This window comes from Nyctereutes procyonoides, unplaced genomic scaffold (assembly GCF_905146905.1).
Source record: "Nyctereutes procyonoides isolate TBG_1078 unplaced genomic scaffold, NYPRO_anot_genome, whole genome shotgun sequence".
Taxonomy (NCBI): domain Eukaryota; kingdom Metazoa; phylum Chordata; class Mammalia; order Carnivora; family Canidae; genus Nyctereutes; species Nyctereutes procyonoides.
The window spans coordinates 44,310,966-44,317,848 of record NW_026575140.1 but is presented as its reverse complement, the minus strand read 5'-3'; the positions used below and the strand labels follow the sequence as shown (position 1 = coordinate 44,317,848).

The window sequence follows — 6,883 nt, the reverse complement described above, 5'->3', positions numbered from 1 at the left end:
TACTTGACTGTAAGAAAATGGAAAATTTTTCTGAGCATAATCTTTTAGAGCAAATAGTATGTTGGAAAAATACAGATGAGAAGGATGACAGAAAAATATTGCTATCTTTATTGAAGATATTGTTATTACAAACTGCTGGAAGATACTATGACCCCAGTAGGTAGCAGGAAAGAATGAAAACAGAATTCCCCCTATGTACTCCATGAACACCCATTGATAAATTAAAAGGAAAATGAAAAATAGAAACTAGTGAGAAAGCACATGGAAAATTATTAATCTCTCTAATAATCATAGAAATTCAAAATTAAAGCAAAAATACATTGAAAAAAATTTAAATGTAAATAATTTTATTTTTTAATTAATTTTTTAATTTTATTTTAAGTAGGCTGCACCCAATGTAGGGTTCAAACTCATAACTCCAATATCAAGAGTTGCATGCTCTACCAACTGAGCCAGCCAGGTGCCCTAAAGATGTAATCATTTTAAAAATGATAATGTTTGGGGCACCTGGGTAGCTCAGTTGGTTGTGTGTGCCTTTAACTCAGGTCATAATCTTGCAGTCCTGGGATTGAGCCCTGCTGAGCAGGGGAGCCTGCTTTTCCCTTTCCCTCTGCCCCTGCTCATGCTCTCTCTCCTGCTCACTCTCTCAAATAAATAAAAAATTAAAAAATCTAAAAAAAAATAATGTTCACTGTTGCAGAACCTGACATTTTGTACACTTTTCAGGGCAGTGTAAACTTTTGGAAACTTCCTGGAAAGTGACTTGCCAATATGAATCTGTGAACCAGAAATCTAAAAATATGCAATCTATTTAACTCAATAATTCCATTTCTGTGAATCTCTCCTAAGATAATTGCCTAAATAGTATATATTTAATTATTATTTGTTATTTGCATGAAGAAATTTGTTAGTTATAAAGACTTTTGTAGAACATGAAAGATGCTCATAAATTAAACAAATTTAAGGAACAATTTATAAAATTTCATGGATACCATGATTATACTTAAATTAAAAATATTCATAGTGCAAAAAATAACTGGAAGAAAATACATAATATGGTAAACATTTATATCAGGGTTACAAAATTACAGTGATTTTTTTCTTTTCTCTTGTTGCCAAGTTTTAACCATTAAATTTCATGATCTGTACAATGGTATTTTAGTTTTGTTTAGTACAACTTGTTAAGGCAAACCTTATTGTTTGAATCTATTTTCCCATCGTAATCTAATCTTTTCCAGAGAAATAGATTGGTCAGCAAACAGTTTTTTAAAAAAATATTTTATTTATTTATTCATGAGAGACAGAGAGAGAGAGGCAGAGACAGGCAGAGGGAGAAGCATGCTCCATGCAGAGAGCCTGACGTGGGACTTGATCCTGGGTCTACAGGATCACACCCTGGGCTAAAGGCAGTGCTAAACCACTGAGCCACATGGGCTTCCCGCAAACACTTTTTTTGATGAAGATTTCCATGGGAAACCCATGTGAATGATTGCTGGTTGGATGGGGTTGTTTTTTGAAAATTTCCTGATAAGAGGTTTCTACTTCATTGCATTCGGTTTAGTTCAATTTAGATGAATATTTGTAGCAGGATTGCAGGTTTCATGTTACATATTAGAAGGAAATATATGTAGTCCTCCTTTCATACTGTTCTCTCTCGTATGTTCCTTATAGGATGACTATCCAAACTTTTTCTATTCTCAAAGATAAAATTGAATTCCTTATCCAATTTAGCTAGTGGTTGGTTGTTCTTAGTCAATTTGTCAACTAATTTGGAAAATTTCGGTCACGTGAGGCTCTTCCTTTTGCTTCAGCGCCCACATCTAAACCAGTTACCAGGCAGTCTCTTCTACTAAGGCTTTTGACACTTTCATGTTTATCTCTCCCTAGTCCACTGCTTTAAATATTGATGTTATCACTTGTAGCCTGCAGCTCTATAATGCTACAGATCCATCCTCCACCTTACCTTTACCTTAGTGATTATCAACAGGGATGATTTTTGTCCCCCAGAAGACATCTGGCAATGTCTGAGGACATTTTTGGTTGTCATAACTGGGCCAGGAGGGGGGGGGGGGTTGGGGGGCGTGCAGGAAAAGCAAGGGGGATTGCTACTGGCATCTAGTGGTTAAAGGATAGAGATGCTGCTAAGCATCTTGCAATACACAGGAAGCATCCCGTAACAAAGAATTTTCTGGCCCCAAATGGCAATAGTGCTGAGATTGAGAAACCCTGCCCTAGGGGGATTCTTGTAAAATACAAACCCGCTTAAAGACCTCAAGAACACACACTATGTCTTTCAGACAAGTTGTGTGCATAACTCCCATCTTATTTGCCAGCCACACAACATATATGTATTACTGTCTGAATATGCCATGATCCCTGCCTGGGTTCCTGTGATTTATCTGTTCCTTTGTAGTTTCTTCTTTCCTTCCTAATTTCCTCAGGCTAGATTGGGTAATTATCCTCTAGGATCAGTTTTTATCAGAGCATGAATCACACTGATCTGTCACCTGTTATTCTACTCTAATGTGAGCATCAGAGGTCAGGAACTAGGTCTTTCCCCCAGAATCTTCAGCATTTAGTGTAATGCCTCATACAGGGAAATACACTCAACCAAGGCCCTTCTGATTCCTTTTATATAGCAGTCAAATTCATTCTTGAGTAGGATGGGGTCATTGCTGCTGTCCTGACTTTATCTTTATTCTTTGCCTTCCCCGAAACGTGGCTCTTTCATGTTTCCATCTCCATTCATTCATGTCCAACCTGTTACTTTAAGACCCAGCTCAACAAAAGTGATTTACCAAGCCCACCATGTGGGCCACCCAGGCCTGCATGATCTTTGTTCGCCTTCAGCATAATCCCAATGAGGAAGATATTATCCCAATTAAAAAAATTATTTATTTATTCATGAGAGACACAGGGAGAGAGGCAGAGACCCAGGCAGAAGAAACAGCAGGCTCCCTGCAGGGAGCCCAATGCAGACTCATCCCAGGACCCTGGGATCAAGACCTGAGCTGCAGGCGGAGGCTCAACGACTGAGCTACCCAGGTGCCCAGTATTACTCCAATTTAACAGGTGAAGAATATGATGCCAATAGCTGAATGGCAAGTGAAGTAGCCGGTGAACATAAACACTCCATAAGTGTTTATGGAGGCAACTGGGCCAGGACCTTCCCTGTTTGATTCTCCTGTTTTCTCTGTGAATTCTCCTATATCCTTCCAGAAGGCACACTGGAGATTTTTTAGTCTGCTCCTCAACTTGTATGAGTAAACTGTAAATTATTTCGGGTATCCCAAGTGACTAACGGTGGGAGCCAGACCTAAAATCCAGAACCCTAAAATGCTCTAAAATGCTCTCCTCACTCACCAGGTTCCACACCAGCACTTTTTGCTCTGGAGGAGGTAAATTATCCCTCAAGTTACCAGAAACCCTCCAGCTGGATTAGCCAAATCAGGGCATGTGAGGCAGCCTCCTTCCACAGTGAGCTACAGAAGCCTGACCACACCTAGGCAGATTTTCAGGGGGAGGTCACTGGAGTGTTTCAAGCTCAAGACTGCAACAGATTTGAACTTTTAAAAGCTCACTGTGGAAAATTAATTGGAAGCTGGAGTGATGCAGAACCTGAACTGGAGAGGTGCTTGTCGTCCTTCAGGTAAAGAGATGAGGGGAACTTGGATCACGTGGTTGGAACGGGAGATACCTCGGAAGTAAAATTGTCAAGATTTGGCTGTAGAATCCTACAAGGATCTGAATCCTGGCTGTGGTGTGACTTTAAGATTCATAAGCCTCAGTTTGTTTTGTCATAGATAAAATAATGGCTACTTTGAGAGATTATTCAAAAAAAATGAAAAGCGCTGAATACATTAGGTATCAACAAGCGTCAAGTTTCTTTTTAAATTTGAAAGAGCTCTTTAAATACGGAATGCGTCGGCTGTGAAGAAATTTGCCTATGTCAGACAAGACTTATTTGATCTTAAGTTCCGGGGAGTCCAGGGCCGCCCAGCTCCCCTGTTAGGCTCTCGGGACAAGGGGTTAGAGGACTGTGACGAGGGCATCCCGGCGCGGGAACCTGTGGCGGAGGGCACGCCACGCTTAGCAGGGGGTCGACCTGTAGCCCAAACCTGACGGCAGTTTTACTATCTGCCCGGGCCGACCTCTCGTTTCTAGAATGGTGTTTGCAGAAAACACGGTAAAAAAAAAAAAAAAAAAAAAGGAGTGAAGGAGCGAAGGAGCGAAGCCAGCTGCGGACGGAGAGGGGGCAGCTCGGGGGCGCCGGGCGCCGCGCGGCTGCAGAGCTCGAGCCTCCACCGCGGCCGCCGCCGCCGCCGCCCCCTCTTTCCTGGACCGCCGCTCGTGACGTCACGCGAGGGCGGGGCCGGCCCCGGCCCGGGGGGCGGAGCCAGCGGCGGGGCGGGGCGGGGCGGGGCGGGAGCGTCGCGGAGCGCAGGCCGCGGCGGCGGCGGAGTAGCCAGCAGCCGCAGACAGCGCGGGCCCGCGCCCCAGCCCCGGTCGCCGGTCCCGCGCCCCCTCCTCAGCCCGCGGGCGCGCGCAACGCCGGGGCCCTGCGGGGCTGGCTGCCGAGCGAGCGAGCGAGCGAGCGGGCGGGCGGGCGGCCGGAGCTGCGCGGAGACCCGGAGCGCCCGCTGCCCGGCCCGGGCGCACGCGGAAGTGGTGAGTGTCACGGGGGGGAGGCGGCCGCGGCCGGCAAAGCGAGGGGCGCGGAGTCCGGCGCCGGCGGGCGGCGCGGCCGCTGCTCCCCGGCGGGGCGAGCCGCGCACCCCCGGCGCTCGGCGAGCGCGGCGCTGGCCCGGGGGGCGGGGGCGGGGGCGTGTGGGCGCGGGCGCGGGCGGGGACGCGGGGGATTTCCAGTCGAGCGGAGCCGGCCGGCTGCTGGGAGGCTGGGGGGCGGGGGCCGCACGCCGGGATGGCGGAGGGAAGGTCAGGGCTCGCCGCCCCCGCCCCCGCCCCCCAGAGCGCACGTCAAGTTTTCATAAACAAGCCTGGAGCGCGCTGACATCCTGTTTATACCACCCTGAGATGCAGGCGCGGGCTTGAGGTCTGACGGGCCTCGCTCTGGCCCCGAGAACTTGACCGCCCGCTCTCGGGCTGAACTGCCGTGGTTGGAGGGGGCGGGGGGGCGGGGGGGCGGGGAGGAGGGTTTCTCTCCGGCCTCCACACCGAGGCTGAGGGGCTTCGTCGTTTTCCTCCTTTGCGAGCTCAGCGAGGGAAAGTTTCTGGGATTTGGGGCCGTGTTTGGGGCCAAGACGGGGGGCGGGGCGCGTTTGCGGACTCAGGAAACGCCCCCCTCCCCTTTTAGGTTCTTCCGAGACCCCTGGCCCTAGACAGCCAGCGAGAAGGGCGAGAGATGCACCCCGGGCGAGAGGGCCAGGGAAGAGGTACGGTGAGAGCGAGAGCCCCCCCCCCCCCCCGGGGAAGTGCGAGCCCTGCTGTAATGGGCCTGAAAGCGGGGCCGGTCTCGGTCTCTGGCCTTCCCTTCGGTCTTACTCTTCAGACCCCCTCTGAACGTGGTCGCCAAGCATCCAAGGGAGACATCGCTACAGCAGGGCTGGTACCCCCCCCCCCCGCCCCCCGTCACATCCCAAGGTTCCAGGGATGCCGGCTCCTTGGATGTCTGTTTACCAAGGGACTTCTTTAGGGAGACCAGATTGGCAGGTGTTCACATTATTATTATTATTATTATTATTAATTTAGGTGTTCGCCTTTTAAAAACGATTGTATGTTCTCTGTGAATTCCTGTGAGCCCGTTCGGAAGAGGACACTGCCACTTCTTTTCATACGTGGCTGTGAGCTGTCCTCTGCCCCCGGTTGAATACATGCTATTAACTTTTTTTTTTTTTTTTTTTTTAAACACGAGTCATAGGGTTTTTCTCTCAGTGGCAGGAGTTCACAGTGGTGTTAAGATTGTCATTGCTTCTTTCAGGTAGGAACGCGTTGAGAACCTCGTATAGTTAAGCGATGAGTAGAATGCAGGAACAATTCGATATGATCATGGAGTTCTTTGTTGGCAGATTTTTTAAGAAAAGGATTCAAACGTATGGGCGTTTACACAGCGCAAAATCTTTTTTTAAGACGAGCATTTTATATTGATTAAATATCTGTTCAGCTCCCTTTCCAAAACCCCATTTTGTGCTGTTTCTCGCTTTTTGCTTTTGGTGACTCTGATATTTCCTACGACCAGGGAATCATTCTCGCTGAAGGATCAATGTGTTCTTTTGTACTTTGTGGTGAAGGTTAACGGAGACGATGAGGATACCAGACACTTGGGGAACAATATGCTGTGTATTATGGAGAAATTGTGTCCTATGTATATATAGGTCCAGTTTAAAGGCGTAAATAATCATACCTAACAATTGTGGACATGATGAATAGGAGCAATCACATCCTCTTCTTCTTCTTTTTTTTTTTTACATCCTCTTCTTAATTCTACATATCATATTTACTAAGCACTTTCACTGTATCTTAATTTTCCTAAATAGCTGCAAAAATTTATTTTTAAATCTGAGAATTGTGACACTCCACACTGATTTTTCCATTCCACAGTATGCTAATTATAACCATTGGGAAGTGATGATAGAGGGAGGATAAATAAATTATACATATTTAGATAAAATAATTCAAACATTTTACAAAAGATAACTACATTTCAATTTGCTATAATTTAAGCAGTCTTACTATCAGTTTGGTTAATGCTATACTCGTGATTATCTTTCTGGTCATTTGGTATCCACCCTTTACAGATTAAGGTAATAAGGTGAATTAGGTTGCAAAATTTTTTTTAACTCAGGCATTTGTTAAAGAGATAGTAAAAATAAGGAGTTTTGAGAGTGGAGGTGCTTTTGCAAGAACAGACACTCGGATTAAATGG

The 6,883-nt window shown here is 46.5% G+C and overlaps 1 protein-coding gene across 2 annotated transcripts in view; it reads left to right on the top strand.

Annotated features, from left to right (window-relative positions):
* Positions 1-4,437: 4,437 nt before the first annotated feature.
* Positions 4,438-6,883, top strand: part of JAK1 (Janus kinase 1) — a 129,896-nt gene continuing 127,450 nt past the window's right edge. Inside the window, exons 1-2 of one of the 2 annotated variants that reach the window (XM_055305511.1) lie at positions 4,438-4,668; positions 5,315-5,393. The gene's annotated coding sequence lies outside the window, so the exon portion shown is untranslated. The remainder of the gene's footprint in view (positions 4,669-5,314; positions 5,394-6,883) is intronic. The other variant, XM_055305510.1, reaches the window with a different exon arrangement.